The 16,644-nt window shown below is 35.4% G+C and overlaps 1 protein-coding gene across 5 annotated transcripts in view; it reads right to left on the bottom strand.

Annotated features, from left to right (window-relative positions):
* GREB1L (GREB1 like retinoic acid receptor coactivator) overlaps window positions 1-16,644 on the bottom strand; it is a 269,160-nt gene that overhangs the window by 136,952 nt on the left and 115,564 nt on the right. For all 5 annotated transcript variants that reach the window (XM_038543678.1, XM_038543677.1, XM_038543676.1 and 2 more), the window contains exon 3: window positions 12,890-12,997. The gene's annotated coding sequence lies outside the window, so the exon portion shown is untranslated. The remainder of the gene's footprint in view (window positions 1-12,889; window positions 12,998-16,644) is intronic.

Genomic DNA, 16,644 nt, shown 5'->3' on the forward strand with positions numbered 1-16,644 from the left:
GACTCCAGGATCGCACCCTGGGCCAAAGGCAGACACGAAACCGCTGAGCCACCCAGGGATCCCCAAAACTCAATAATTTTTAAGGGTATAAAGGGATTCTGGGATGAAAAGTTTGAGATATTGAGCTAAACAGTACACTAAACACTTTGTAAAAATTATTTTATTTAATCTTTAGTATTCTGATGTAGGTAGGACCTCTTTTCATTTCCTTTTTTTCTTTTTTTAAAAGATTTTATTATTTATTCATGAGAGAGAGACAGACAGAGAGAGAGAGAGAGAGAGGGAGGGAGAGAGAGAGAGAGAGAGAGAGAGAGGGAGAAGCAGGCTCCATGCAGGGCGCCCAATGTGGGACTCGACCCCAGGTTCCTAGGACCATGTCCTGGGCCAAAGGCAGGCACTAAACTACTGAGCCATTCCAGGAATCCCCCTCTTCTCATTTCCTAGATGAAAAACTATTGCTTAGAGAAGCCAAGTGACTTGCCCACTATCATCCAGCTGGTAAAGGTCAGAACCAGAATTCAGTATCTAGCTGTATGATGATAAATCCTGCACTCCTAGAGCACAAGCTCAACTTGGATAAATCTTATTTCAAGAAAGGCAATTTGACAGGCACCTGGCTGGCTCAGTCAAAAGAGAGCCTGACTCTAGATCTCAGGGTTGTGAGTTTAAGCCCCCTGTTGGGTGTAGAGATTACTTAAATAAATAAAACTTTAAAAAAATTAAAACAAGAAAAGAAAGGCAATTGGAGTATATCTTAGTCCCCACTTACCCTAACAAGAAGAGGGACAGATTTAAATTTCATCTGGAACCCTAACTTTGACTCTCTGGAGGAAGTCCCTAGAGGACTGATTGAGAAGGACCCTGAGCATGCATCTGGGCTCAGCAGGTAAAGGAAGCAAGGTCTAATGGTGATGACTCAGCAGAGTATGGGTGATGCCTACTACAAAGTTACTGTCATGTTTCTCAGACTTATATGCATGAGCTCCAGAGGAGCTTTTGGTGGGGCTCTCAGCTGCCTCTGTATAGCTAAGAAGGCTGTTTACATGATTCCTGGTAGCAGTGAGTAGTATTCAGAGATTTCCATCAGAGGACCTGAGTTTATCAAAGCTTTGTTAGAGATTCTTATGATTTGGAGGAAAGGGTGGAATTATATTTTGGCAAACCTTTCTCAAAATAGTTAATATGAAACTAAACACCATGGATTTAAATTAGTAGGTTCCTCTTTAAAAGGAAAAGAAATTTTGTAACTATATGAGGTGATGGCTATTAATTGAAATTACAGTAGTAAGCATTTTACAGCATATTCCTATATAAAATCATCATATTGTATACCTAAAACTTATACAGTACATCATTTTTATCTCAATAAAACTAGAAGAAATAAATCACTAGGTTTATTTTCAATTTCTAGGTTTCTTTCTTATAAAAAATACATAGCCAGAAGTATATGTACAGTACTCAAAATTTTAAGTGGAAGAAAAATCAACAGGTCTGTCAAAGTTTTCCTGCAATACCAAGCTTCTAAGACTCCTCATTAGTACAACTATAAACAATTTAAATTTCCTAAAGCTCAAAAGCAATTTATTTTTCAACAGACCCACATGTGATCAAACAGGGTGCGGTTGCAGGAGAAATATGCTTTATCACCAGTTTATGCATCTAAGTCAAAATTCAATAGTCATTTCACCTTTCTTCTTTGCAGAAGGGAAAAAACTACCAGTGCAGTCAACCATGGGATTTCTTAACCATGGAAAACAATGGAATAATGTCAAAGGTGGAACTTTAGCCTTTCTCCAGAGCACCAAATGCCTGGAAATCTTGCCTCTTCTTAACTATCACCTCCTCAACAAGTTATCTTCCTTTTATCATTGAAAATCATATTCTCTAAGAGATCTTTTTAGTTTAATAAAGTTTAATAAAGAACTGTCCAGTTGTACATAGAGGACTACATAATCTCAATCTCTGATTTATAGCTTAAGGAGCAATATAATAAATATGTATATGTAAATATGTATAGGGCAAATAAATATTGTGATGAATAAAAATATTACATCAACATAAAACGGAGTGATCAAATTTCACCATCATAGAATATAATGATCATGTGAAGAATTATAAAACTGACCTCAGACTTCTTTAGTGCTGAGTATGGAGTTCTTCCCTTTATTAGTCAAGTTCAATGCTACCTAATTTCCAGTTCAATGCTACCAAAAAGAAAGGTAGAGTTCAAGGAAGAAGCCTTTTTAGTGCAATGTATTCTTAATATTGTATGCTATAATATTTAGCGTCACTGAAACTGTTGGCATTATCCACCTAGACTACCAGCCTTCCTTTCCTCTGAATCTGAAGGACCCCCCAGAGCCTGAGATGGCGTAACATCCCAGTGAAAGTCAGTGTGAATAAATCTAACTTTACGTCAGAAAACAGAACTACTTTTCAGAATTTTCAGAATCAGTTGTTGAATGAAATACAACAAGAAAGCAAACTTGCAATTTCTACATATACCTGCATAGTCTATGTATCTGGCTTACATTAAGGACTACAGACCTCTGAGATACTAACAGACATTCTTGTGACATTAAAGCAAACTCTAAGAAAGATATGGTTCACAATATGGGCTCTTTCTGCACCACTAATTCTTTGAGAGAGAGAGAGAGGGAGGTGGGGAGGGGTAGTAGGAGAGAACCTTAAGCAGGCTCTATATTCAGCAGTGTGGAGCCTGACATGGGGCTCCATCTCACTACCCTGAGTTCATGATCTGAGCCAAAATCAAGAGTCGGATGCTTAACCTCCCCCATGCATTGCTAATTAACTGCCCAAAATGCAAATGGGATCAAGTACAAACCACCACACAGTTATGGTTTAGGGTCTTTCTGCTCTAGACTTTTCTCATTTCTACAGGAAGATAAAAAGGCTGGAGTAGAACAGGCAACTTCCATCACTGGTGGCTTTAGGAATAGGGACTGGAGAAGTAAGAAAAAGAGTAGCCTGGGAAATAGGTACCTGCTAATGGTTCCATGGCTTATCCCCAATTCTCCCTTTTTGTTATTGTGGAAAAAGGAAAAAAGGAGCAACACAATTTGAGGGAGACTACTTCTTGATCCTGCAATGTTTTAATTTCCCTTTTGTCAAATGTTTCATGGTTAGTAGTTACTAATGTATTACTAATACAGTAATCACTCTTATAGTAGTTACAAAGTACACAGGACAGAGGAAGAAAGTTTCCCTTAAGTTATTCCCCAAAGACTTTTTACGATTAAACCATTACATACGATTTCAGAATATTCTTATTTTTCAAATGTTAACTTTAATAAGTTATATATGAAGCACATATCACAATGGTAGGCATCTAACAGGTAGGTGATATGACACCAGTTGCTGCTATCATTATTACTTTTACTGGTGGTAGTGGTGGGTGGTGGTCCTTGTCATTGTCAAGAAACGTGAAAGGAAATGTTCTTCTTTGGACAATTACAATACTAGTAACATGGAGAGCTTGCTAACTGCCAGGTAAGTACTCTATTGCCTCCATTTGTAAGAGAACTGAGGTCTAGAGAAGTTAAGGAACTTAACTTCTGTGAAACAAGGTGAAACAAAAAGGAGATGGCAAAGACAGGAGTAGGATCTAACCAGTTTAGCTACAGCAACAGCTCTCTTAGGCTATCTTTGTCACCGAGACCACTTATCTGTTTAAACACCTACAATAATAACCTAATCGGATAAATGGATACTTTATAAAATATTACTAAATTGCTAAGCCAAACAAAACAAAACAAAAGGAAATGAAACCAAAACAATCCAAGGAAGATTTTTGTTTGTTTGCTGATTTGTCCTTGCCTGTATATGTCATGGTTGCAAGACAAAGCTGAAAGAGGGGTTAAGATACGGGGTTAATAGGCACAAAGCAAAGCAACAGTTTTAAAAAGTTGAAACAAGGGATGACTGGGTGGCTCAGCAGTTGAACATCTGCCTGCTTAGGCTCAGGGTGTGATCCCAGGGTCTGGGATCAAGTCCCACATTGGGCTTTCCACGGGGAGCCTGCCTCTCCTTTGCCTATGTCTGTGTCTCTCATGAACAAATAAATAAAATCTTAAAAAAAAAAAAGTCAAAACAAAATAAAACCACCCCTCCTCTCAATAAAAAGACCCCAAACCTCACTATATTAGATGAAAGGGAAATATAAACAAAGGGTAAATTATTTAACAAAGAATAACTAAATATACACATCTAGGGGAGAAAGCATGGGCCCACCCTTAGATTACAAAGCACCTGATGGGTGGGCAACATGTCTCCTGATTTTGATAATTCTCTTGTCCACACCTTTTTTCTCCCCATTGCTCCCAACTTTGGAAGACTCGGTCATGTTTCTTTATTATGTGGCAAATCTAGAAATCAAAAACATTCTTATCAATTCCCTAAAATTTTAGGAATATTTATATAACTTAGTTTCCTTCAATATTTCCTCCTGTCTGAAAAAGTTATTATTTCCATTTAGGGACAAGAGAAAATTTCCTAAAACTCAAATGATAAAAAGAAAGTATGAACTTGAGAGTGTATATTCCTTGATTTTCTTCTTATATGAGTTTAAAAATAAGTACTAGATTTGGCATATGGCCCAATCTATTACTTTAAAAAGTAACACAATTTAATTTCTATTTCCCTCTTCTATCTGTAGCAGGCCACTTAATCTAAATAGATAGAAGTAGATAGTAGCACCTAGGTGGCTCAGTGGTTGATTGTCTGCCTTTGGCTAGGTCGTGATCCCGGGGCCCTGGGATCAAGTGCTGCATCAGGTTCCCTGCAGGGAGCCTGCTTCTCCCTCTGCCTAGGTCTCTGTCTTTCTCTCTGTGTCTCTCATGAATAAATAAATAAAATAAATAAATTCTTTAAAAAATAAATAAATATGTAGAAGTAAAAAAATTCTAACAATAATATGATACGAATTTACTGGAAATTTTATAAACACAATTTTTCTTGTAAAGATAACTTTGTTACAAGCAGAAAAAAAGCTGTGAAGTACACACAATGTGTTAATAATGTTTATCTATTGTTTTTAAATTATCTTTTGTGTTGTGTTGTTTTTAAACTATCTTTTTTTGGGGGGGCACCTGGCTGGCTCAGTTGGTAGAGCATGTTACTCTTGATCTTAGGGTCTTGAGTTTGAGCCCCTCATTAGGCATAAGCCTTCCTAAAAAATAAACTCTTTTTTTCCTATTTTCTAATTTTTAAAGTAATAAACGGTATTATAGCATAATATAATAAAGGAAAGGAAAATATCATATAGCAAACAAACTAATCCCAACTCTATGACTATCCTTGAACAAGTAGTTTATTTTTTTATTTTATTTTTTTTGTAGTTTATTTTTTTAAATTAAAAAATTTTTGAACAAGTAGTTTAAAACAGAGGCATATTACTTAACAACTGGTTTTCCAAAGTGAACACCCCTCCACCCTTTCCTGGTGCTTCAAGATTCCAGGGAGAATATAATTCATTCTAGTGCTTACACTGAGAACCTCTCACAAAGATTTGGAATTTCCACTACTACCGTCTACCATAATTACTCTAAGCTATTTCCCCCCCAGTTAGGATATACTTGCATTGGCCCAACTATCTCACTCAACAAGTTCCTTTTTTTTTTTTAAGATTTTATTTATTTATTCATGAGAGACACAGAGCGAGAGGCAGAGACATAGGCAGAGGGAGAAGCAGGCTCTCTGTGGGGAGCCCAATAAGGGACTCGATCCCAGGACCTCGGAATCATGACCTGGGCCAAAGGCAGACACTCAACCACTGAGCCACCCAGGCGCCCCAAGTTCCTCTTTTGACCAAGGATAAATATTTTCAAGGTACTGAACTTGGGCTATTTATAAAAGTTGACTTTTATTATTTATTTATGTATTTATTTAGAGAGGGAGTGGGGAAAGGCGGCAGAAGGAGGAGAAAGAGAATCCCAAGCGGGTTCTATGCCCAGCACAGAGCCTGACATGGGGCTTGATCTCACAACCCTGAGATCATGACCTGAGCCAAAATCAAGAATCAGACACCCAACCTATTGAGTCACCCAGGCATCACTAAAAGTTGACTTTTAATACCAACCATCTGGAGAGGATAAACATTAATGTTAAAATATATAGGGAAAAGAAAGATAACTACAGTTCATGACAAGAAAGAGTGAGAATAATACTGATTTTAAAAATATTGTGTACATGCTAAGAAAATATAAGATACTACCTCAAGGTTAGTCTAGTTTTAACAGCAAGATTGGCTATGGAGAAGATAGATGGGGATATACATTTTTAAAGTAATAATTCATTTAAAAAATATTTCAGATTTGTATTTCCAAGCACTGTCTACTGAAAAGTCTGAGAGGTAATGACAATTCAATAACAATAAGCACTTCCTAGTACCCTGATTGTGATTTTTACTACCATTCCCCACTGAAAAGAATCAAAGCTCCTTGAAATTATGGCCAATTCCAGGTCTGGGGCAGGAAATACATGGGAGTAGTCTTGAACAGAGAGCAAAGAAGCTATCAAGGCGTAATGGATCAGGTCAAAAGACATGACTCAATATGAAGTATTCCCACAGGCCAAAGAATAGAGAAATTGAACATAAAAGAGAAAAAATGCAATGCAGTGAAGCATATTTAAAATATAAAAAATCACAAATTAATTTTGCTACTGAAGGAGAAAAAGCTCCTCTTGGAAAAAAACAAACAAAAAACAAAAGACAAAGCATCCTCCTGAATGCTGCTAAAAGGAAAAGGAAAGAGGAAATCTTTATTTTGCTTTTCCAGCACTTCCAGTAACCAAATAGTCCTGGTTATTCAGAGTTTTAATATTTTTAATGAAGAATATCAGCTAAGAAATGTGAAAAGAATGACAGAATAATAAAATGACCACTTTGCAACCCTTAATGCAAAATTCATTTAGGCAATGATAATAAATGGGAGAACTTTATAACAGAGGGATTAAGCTGACACCTCCTGAACCCACTGCTCAAGCTTAACTTCACTGATAGTGAAGCAATGAGACACCAGGAGCCTCCCCACATGAAGTAAGAAGCACACACACTACACCAGAAGTACACACACTACGGAGGAAGTATTTCAATGGGCATATTAAATATAGTCAAATCCTTACAGCTACCTTCCATTTATAGGATGGAGGAACAAGTAAAGGAATAAGCAAACTCAAAATAAAGACAGGTAGACAGAGTAACTGAGTTAGTTTCTGCAACAAGCCAGGATTATCTGGTTTACGAATTTGAAACTAGGATTCAAGTTCAGATGAAAAAGTCCATGTCTGTTTCCCCAGTATGACATGTTATTTGACGTTGAAATGTCAGGAAGCAACGTTGAGCATGGAGATGATATATTTTGTTTGTGGTATGTGTGTATAGTTGGCTTTGGTTTGAGGTTTCTGTTTTTAAGGCTGTGTGCCAGACATAGTACTTTTTAAAAAAAGGACAACTTTGTGTAACTTGTCTGTTTTCTGTTACCTTTTACTCTGTAGATGTTGTCTTACTCTACAAACTTTAATAGTCATCTACCCAGCCAGGCAGCATTTATTGAAATCCTAAAATCGAAGTGGGTAAGCACCTAGGCTGTAGAGTCAGATGATTTTAATTCAAATCCTACAACCACTACCCATATGATATTGGGCAAGTCACTAAGTCTCTCAACTGTAAAGTGAGGTAATACAACCAATATCATAGATTTTTGTGAGAATACATAAGATTTAATGCATATATAACATTTTTAAAAAAGTATCTGGAAGAGAATAAATGTGGAAAACAGTAGTAATAGGGGTGCCAGGGTGCCTCAGTTGGTTAAGTGTTCGACTCTTGATTTCGGCTCAGGTCATGATTTCAGGGTTCTGGGAACGAGCCCCATTTTGGGCTCCACACTTAGGGTAGAGTCTGCTTGAGATTCTCTTTCTCCCTTTCCCTCTGCCCCTCCCTCTACTCATGTGTGTGTGCACATGCACACTCTCTCTCAAAGCAAATAAAATCTTTTTTTAAAAAAAGTAGTAATAGGTTTTTTTAATTGTTGTTTGTTTTTGTTTTTTAGCATTGTGCTACATTGAAGATACAGAGAAAAGTAAGATGTACTTCTTCTGTTGCATGTGTTAGGCATTACAATGGATTCTGGGGCATTTTTCTAGGAACAAATGGCCATCAACGTAAAAATTCCAAAAACTGCTATTTGGTACTATATATGATTTATTTATTAAGAGATTTTACAGTCACATGTACAAATCATTATTGTCCCTCACAGTTATCAGAGTCTTTGTATAAGAAAATTACTTGTAGTGATGAATCACTAAATTCTGCACCTGAAACCAGTATTACATTATATGTTACTAACTAGAATTTAAATAAAAACTTGAAACACGAAAAAAAAGAAAATTACTTGTTATATAGCATTACCACTCACATATCTTTTCTCTATTAAAAATATTCATTGGAGTGCCTGGTGACTCAGTCGGTTAGGCATCTGCCTTCTGCTCAGGTCAAGATCCCAGAGTCCTGGGATCCAGCCCCACGTTGGGCTCCCTGCTCAGTGGGGAGCCTGTTTCTCTCTCTTTGCCCCTCCCCCCTCCCTGCTCATGCTCATTCTCTATTAGATAAATAAAAATCTTTAAAACAAAATTCACTGATGAGTGTGATAATGGAAATCAAACATGGTTCTTGCAAGTTCAGTCTATAACCCAAAATTAAAAGCAAGCTTAAAAAGCAAGCATATATATATAAAAAAGCAAGCATATATTCACATTTCTCTCTCTTTTGTGCATTTTTCATTTTTTACATTTCACTTATTCTTTGAAATTGACATTTGTTGCTCTTGATTATAATCAGTTGAGTCTAGTGATTGACTCCCTCATTATATTGTGAGTTCTTAGATGAAATATTTTGTTTAAAACTAGAATGAGTAAAAAAATAACAATGAATACATTGAGCTTTTTGTGTGTGTCTTATCTAATTATACATTAAACTAATTTGAAGAGATATTATCTCTTCCCAAGCACGTTCCAAAAATGCACAAAACTAATCATGCATTCAAAACAAAAGCGTGATATTTAATTTTTATTCATCCTCTTTGCTGAAAAGAAATAGAAAATGTAAATAGATTAAAAGACAAACTTGCCAACCACTTTTAATAGTTCTGTACATTTAAATCTGGATGAATCTCTCTTGACAGTTTCTGAAGCCACAAAGTATTTTAGGTACTGAAATAAAAACTCAGCCCTAGCAACTTTATTTTAAAATTTATCATTTTTTACCAATATACTTACAGATATATGTCTTAAATTGTTATGGAAATAATTACTGTAATATGCCAAATAATTTCATAATAATTATTAAAAAGGGCATAATTAAAAGATAAAGTACAATGGTATTTTTTCTTTGTAATGAAAAGTTACATGTTACTACTGGAAATCTCTACTTTCTTCCTTGAAATACCAGAAATTCTTCTGTAAAATAAACACATCTCATCAAGACTCTCTGGAACTAGTATAATTACCAGAGGCAATCCCTGTGTAAGATCAAAGAAGCAAAACAATAATAGGCAATGTGTGACCTCTACCATGTCACCAGAGACCAATTTTTCAACAGGGAGAAGAGTCAATAATCCAGAACAGAAAACATTAAATAACCAGAAATGCTTCCAAAGTGTGGTTTACCGCATCCATCAAGCCTGCCACACTCAGAGTTCAGAGTCTCTACGGTTTCAGAGAACAAACTTGTGGGAATTTATCACAGCAGTTACTCAAATCTGCATAAAACACCAGAAGCAAAAAACCAATTTGCCAAATGCAGAATAGAATTTCAAAAGATACCACAATAATTTTCCAAATTTCATTGGATGCTTTAGAAAGTATAATAGGAAGGGCACAGATGACTAAAGCTTTTGCATAGAACATTCACCTAATTTCTCTTATTTCCAATCCCCACTTAGTTTCTCCAAGAAGCTGTTTGAAAAGTGGGCTAGAAACATTAACCAGATAAAATAACTAGTAGTAATACATTGAAAACTTCTGCAGGTTTTTGTTTTGTTTTGCTTTGGTAATACTGAGTCCCTGGATCCAGAAACAGGATTTGCTTTGGTCTCTTCTGTAATGTATTTAGATGACTAATAAGAATTATAAGGGTGCAAAGTGGGGTAAAGAAATTCCCACTCACAATAATTACAGTAAAATAGAAGTACATGTAAAATTGACTTTTAGAAAGCACCACAGATAAAATTGGGCCTTAGAAGCAGCAAAATCTGATTGTTTTCCTTAGCTATGAACACCAAACAGCTATGTTCTTTCAAAATTAGATGTGACTTAGGGACTGAGCAAATTTATCTGAATTTTTTGACTTGCAAAACACCCATTTTGCTGGTAATTCAGAGAGTAGTAAAAAGACTTAGCATAGAGGAAAAAGTGCTGGAAATTCAAAGCAACTGTGAACATTGTGTTCTTTTTTTTTTTTTTTTTTGAACATTGTGTTCTTATATGGATTGGTTACTCCTGCTACCTTCATCTTTCCACTCTGTCATCTGCCCCTGTCTTTCCATCTTTTTATCGTATTAACATTGCTAATTGTATTTGTCAGTTTTGCCACAATTTCAATGCTACTTAAACAGCTGTGGGTTTTCTCTAGGCAATTATCAGTCACTACACTTAGGTTTCTAAATTAGTTGTTGAAAGGCACTTTAACCTTGAGAAAATAGACATTAAACACACTGCATGCATGCTGAGCCTTACATTTATGTCTATTTTGCTTTAAAATGAATCTTATTTAAAAAGATTTAAAAAATCACATACAAGTGTAATTCACAAACATTGTAACTTTATGAATTAGTAAGAAAATGCTTAACAAAGCCTATTATATACTATTCAGCATTTCATCTTCTTTCCCCTTACTGTATATATAGTAATATATGTCTATGTTCTCTATGTATTTGTACATAGATAGAATAAATTAGAACATCAAAATATTGCCAAATTCCTCTAACAGTTCCTTTTACTTATGTGCCAAGTGGCCAACACCTTTCAAAGGTATCCATAATCATGGAAGTGGTACCTTGAGGTCATGGGCTCTGGTAAAGAGAGCTCTCACAACATGCAGATCCCATCCCCCCTCCACCCCCACCCTTTTCCATTTCCCTGCAAAGAGAAAAATTCTTTATTATATAATCTTGCTTTTCTTATTCTCTATTCTTGACTCTGACATTTTCTTCTTCCTACTATAAAATATACAAGAAACACACTAAGCACACAGGCTTATGGCTATTCATCAACTGATACTTCTACGAAATACAACTACAATTTTAAAAGCACTTCTATAATCTAGAAACATTGTAGTTTGTATTTCCTGTGCCATTTATTCCCTTTATACATTAAAATAAATTCTAAGGTAACTTTTCAGAGTTAATAATCTTTGGTGTTTTTAAAGGTTTATAATATCCTGTTTGTGGGTCAAAAGCTCGTTAGAATAATCTTTAAATTAATGGAGGCTCACTCCTTACCAGTCTCTCCCCCTACCCCCCACTTTTGGCTCTGAGGAAAGAAAAGAGTGGTAATTCAATAACGCAAAATTCTTCACTGAGAGACAAACATTAAAATGATAAACATTTTGGAAAGCAAAGTACACTTCAAACCCTCACTATTCTTTCAGACCTATATTGACTCTTATAGTAGTTGCCAACATTTGGTAAGGATTATCCTTCCATTAGACAAAAGCAAGCATTCCTTAGATAAATCAGGAGTTTTTGCCATGAGACTCATAAAACCTTTTCACAACACAGATTTTCAAGAGAATCCTTTAAGGTTTTAGGAGGCTGCTCCTTTTACTAAGTAACAAAATACACCCCATGGTGTCTCACTGACCCCACTCAGCTGTCCTTTGACCTCTTCAATTGTTGGAGCCTAACTCCAGGGCCACAGAATTTGCCTCCCATATCAAACAGGGGATGTTGCTAACTCCTAGCACCTGGTGTAACAAAACGCAACGGTTCTACGCTCTTCTGTCTCCTCCACTCCCTCTCTGATCATTTTCCAGATGTTCCAGGCCCAAATGTTAAGCCAATACTAGGTGCCAGGGTCTGCATGGTCACGAAGGCACAAACAAGGACTTTGCTGAAGTGGCAATGACCCTCTTGTTCTTTTTGGCCTTAAAAGAATTCAGCAGGAAGAAAAAGACCTCTGCCTCTCTTGGAAATGCCAGGCTACTCAAACATGTTGTAACATCGGAAAGGAGAGATACAGTCTTGGGCTATGCCCTGACAAACGAGAGTTCCTTAAAACAGCATCCCCACATCCTTCATTCTAAGCAAACTTTTAATTTTCTTTGACATAGGGAGAAAAAAAAGGCAGTATTTTCTTAACTAAAAGCCTCCTAAAAATAGAAAAAAAACTTTCATAAAACTTTTAAAACATACATCTCAGTGTTATATGATAAAACATTTTTATACAGTCAATAAATATGGTTTGGGGTTTTCTGCAGAGGCCAATAATCTAGATCTCCCTTATTAGACAACTTGAAAGATAAAAACCACAGTCAACAAAAGGGAATTAAAAACTGGATTCTTATTATCTTCATTTAGTTATACAGGAAATATCACATGAAGGCTGTTGACAGGAGAAAAAAATATTCAGCAATACTAAATAAGCAAAAACTTATTGCTGAATAAGGTTTTCCCCCCCCCTTTTGGTGGAGAGGTGGGGGAGGGGAGAGGAAAACAGAGCGGAGGAAATGGAAGAGGAGTTCATGGAAATATCTGCTTAATCAGTTTAAGAACCAAGTATAGTAGCTTTATTTAAATTCTAAATAAAAGTTCCCAAAACAAAACTCATCTTGAAAAATTGGGGGGGGGGGGATATTATAATCGTACGATACCTTGGTTTATTTATTAACATTTTTGAATCACGTTCATGATTAAGTTGGGCTGTCAACACTTCAGGGAGCCTGCCGTCTAGATTTTACTTGTTTAAAGCTTTTTTGGACCTGCAAAAACATAAAAAAGATAAAAGTATATATGTAAAGGCGTGAATTAGTTTCCAAATGCATTATATTCCAGAAGAAAATGATTTAAATAGTTACAATTCTACAAAAGTTACAATTAGAAATGAATTACAAAGTCTTACATAACTTCATAAAAATCATAACTGGCAAATACAGATATTCCCAAAATAATCACTCCTAATTATATATACTCAAAAATAATTTATTGTTCTTAAGATTCCCCTCTACTTACACCCTACTAAATGTAAGTTGAATAAATCTGTTAAGTCTGTAGTTTTGACAAGTGTTACCATATGCTGACAGCTCCACAGACCATTATTATTTTTAGGAATAAAAATAATGAAAAACAATTTTCTTATTCTAAGGAATTTGAATTTTATAATCTCTGATGCTTAGCCAAAATTTACTTCTCCAAGAACTATCAAAAATTTAAGATATAACTAATAATGCTTAAAAGTATTTTGCTACTTTTTGAAACTAATGCTTTAATAATCTCCAAGAAAGAGAGACTGTACAAAGAAAAAGAGTTATATTTTTACCCTTTTGAGTAGTTTCTTTCTAGGAGTAATTAAACTAAATAATTATAATTACATAGAACTGGTTGAAAATTACAGTGTGCGTATTATTCTCTCCTTTAAGTAGATTATGGTCAATATAAACTATTGGGTGGAAAAATAGGAAATATAGTCATAAAACATCAAATGAAATAAAAATTTGTCACTGATTTTTATATGTAACTTAGAAGTGTTTTTATTCCTTTGTTACTGTGTCTAAAAGGAAAACAAAAGGGGATTTTCCTAAGAATATATTAATTTCAATATGCATATTTATAGCACTAAATATATTTAAAGGGATATTAACTTATGCTATCAAAATAAATAGTTTTCATTTTATTGTCCTTTTTTGCCAATTTGAGAGGAAAGACAGAAAAAGAACCAGTTTAGATTTTGAAATAAAAATCTTTATCTTACCTGTCAGAAGAATGTCTTCAGGCAAAAGAACAATTTAAAAAGCAAGACCCAGATTTTCAAACTCATGTATTTCCCACCCACCTACACACAAATAGACATCTTTTTGTAAGTCAGGAGTCTCGCTACCTACATCCAAACCCAAGATTACCCCATATGGTCAACAAGGTCAAACCACATTACTGCCAATGAAACTATATGACTCCACGAGGACCTTAATGATTTTTAAAAAAGGTCAGTAATCCAATTCCAATAGCTTCATAGTCTAAAATTGCTAATTTTTGGCCACGTGCTGCACACTTCACCTGCTAGTAATGACATTTTTGTATTTTCTTCTAATTACACTCAAAGCTAAGACCTTTGGCCCTGGGCCACAGACCCCTATTCAGGCTGCACACATTCTCTTAAACGACCTGATCCTTTGTTGTCACTCTTACTCTTTCATCTATTATTTACACCCATAGAGAAGGAAGAGACTCTACCATTTGTATGGCTTAAAGCTTCTAATCATCTTAATTTCTTTGCCTTTCAACCTATGGTCTTTTTCATAGACGAATGCCAGAAACTTTGACAAAATCATTTTTTTCAACCACATCCTGCCACCTCTCTTTCTCCTTTCCTACTCCCTGGCCAAGCTCCTTCCTGTTCCTTCTCTTACATAGGCACGATTCTGCATCAATCCAAATTTACAAATTTTGACTTTGGCAACAAAATGAATTTCTAAATATAATACAAAACTTTCACCTTGTTCTGACAAATCAATAACATATCTCTTTCTTTCATCGAAAAGCCCATTAAATTTACTGGAAGTTTACTTCAAATAACTTAAAATCCGCCCCCAGTCTCCCTATGGCCTGAGCATAGATTTTTCAGAATCCTCCTGCAAAAATGTCAAAAAAATCTTAAGTAAACAGTAAGGATGTTGGTTATGTGGTTAATACTTTTCTAACATTTTAATATCTACAGTTGCTCAAATACAAGAAAAAATGGAGGAAGGAAAGAAAAATGAAAACATAAAGAAAAAATTTAAAGACTAGAAAATTTTTAAATCATTACATTTTAAAAGATGACATTCTCAAACAGCAAAATTCTCACATAAAACAATGTATATCATTGCAATTTCCCAACACTTTACCCAGACGTTTTTTTTAATGTCCAAATACATTTTGCAAATCCAAAGCACAGAATCGTTTACCATGATGCAGATGTGCCCCTCAGATCACAGTAGCCAACAAAAGACTCTGATTTCCAAGATGTTTAAAAAATGACATATGATCCATCTTTGCTCTCTCTTTCTCTATTGCTCAGCTTACTCTTGATTTCTAACAGTATTTCCTTGTTGTCTGTCCTCTCTCTCTGCAGACCCTGAAACCCCTTGTCTTTTCTTATTTTCACCATTTGCTTCAACCAGCAGTTCACTGGAGACCCATCCATCTTGTAATGCCTAAAGTGACAGATGCTCTCAGGAACCACCACACTGCTGAGTGAACAAAAGATAACATCACCTCTAGGAACTCCAGAGAGAAATACAACTGCAACCTTAAGACAGGGGCTGACTTGACAGACATTGGACCATAAACCTCTTCTAAGCGAAAAAGAAAACAATTGCCACACACACAAAAAAATCTGACACAATCAAAGGCAGAAAAGAGTGATTATTTGTGGATTGCCTTTTCACTCTGCAGCTCACTTTTCCCTCCCAATGCTTTTATATTGGGGCAATTCACTTGCCAAGGGGCAAGAGAAGTTCTTGGGAAAAAAGCCTTTCTCAAGTATCTTCTTTTATTCAACAATATTCAAAGTGAAATTTGTTCACGTGCTTGTTTCAGTAAAGCTAAGGCTTATGATAGAGCATTCATGAGCCTGACCTGTCCTGTTTGCATAAAGCAGTATCTGGACTCAAGAAATGCTGACTCAGTTCTACTGCTGTGAGAGGCATAGGCATGTTTTGCAAATTAAAAACACGTTAGAAATTAAAAAGCAACGTGTGACACAATGTCAACAATATGTGTAGCTCATAAAAAACAGCTCACCATTCATTCATCAGACAACTTCCAACTTGGGTTAAAAAAAGACAGTTAACAAGAGGATTCTGGGAAGGACTACAGATCTCTTTTCTAACAAAGGAAGGGTCATATTAACATCTCCCAACAACAAACTAATGACAGGGACGCTGGTAAGATACAGGGGACTCTCCTGATGCCATCTAGGGTTTTGTTTTTCGTTTTTTAAAGCATCTTATTTAAAATCTTCATGCAGCAATAGGTAAATGTAAATTCTGACATTTAAGTTTAATTTAATTCTGGATTTAGATAAATACAGTGAAGGGAAATTTTTGAAGAATAGAAAAACAAAAACTGACTTGAAGGTCACTTAAGAACATTGTGTGATCAATGTCAATTACAGAGATTAACAACTGTTTTTTATAATAGGTATCAAGCTACACAGAGGGCAATCTCTGCTGCAGCTAAATACATTATCATTTTGAAACAGGGCAAATGATATAAATATCTGTTAAATCAAAAATAAAGAGCAAAATGCTCAAGAAAAGTTCTGTCAACCATTATTTCTAAAAAGAATCATAAGCACATACCATAGCATCTCCTTAATACAAATATTTTACTTTTCGTTTGTAATTTGCACAAAAAGCCCTTAGTTACA

This window comes from Canis lupus, chromosome 7, assembly GCF_011100685.1.
Source record: "Canis lupus familiaris isolate Mischka breed German Shepherd chromosome 7, alternate assembly UU_Cfam_GSD_1.0, whole genome shotgun sequence".
NCBI classification, from domain to species: Eukaryota; Metazoa; Chordata; class Mammalia; order Carnivora; family Canidae; genus Canis; species Canis lupus.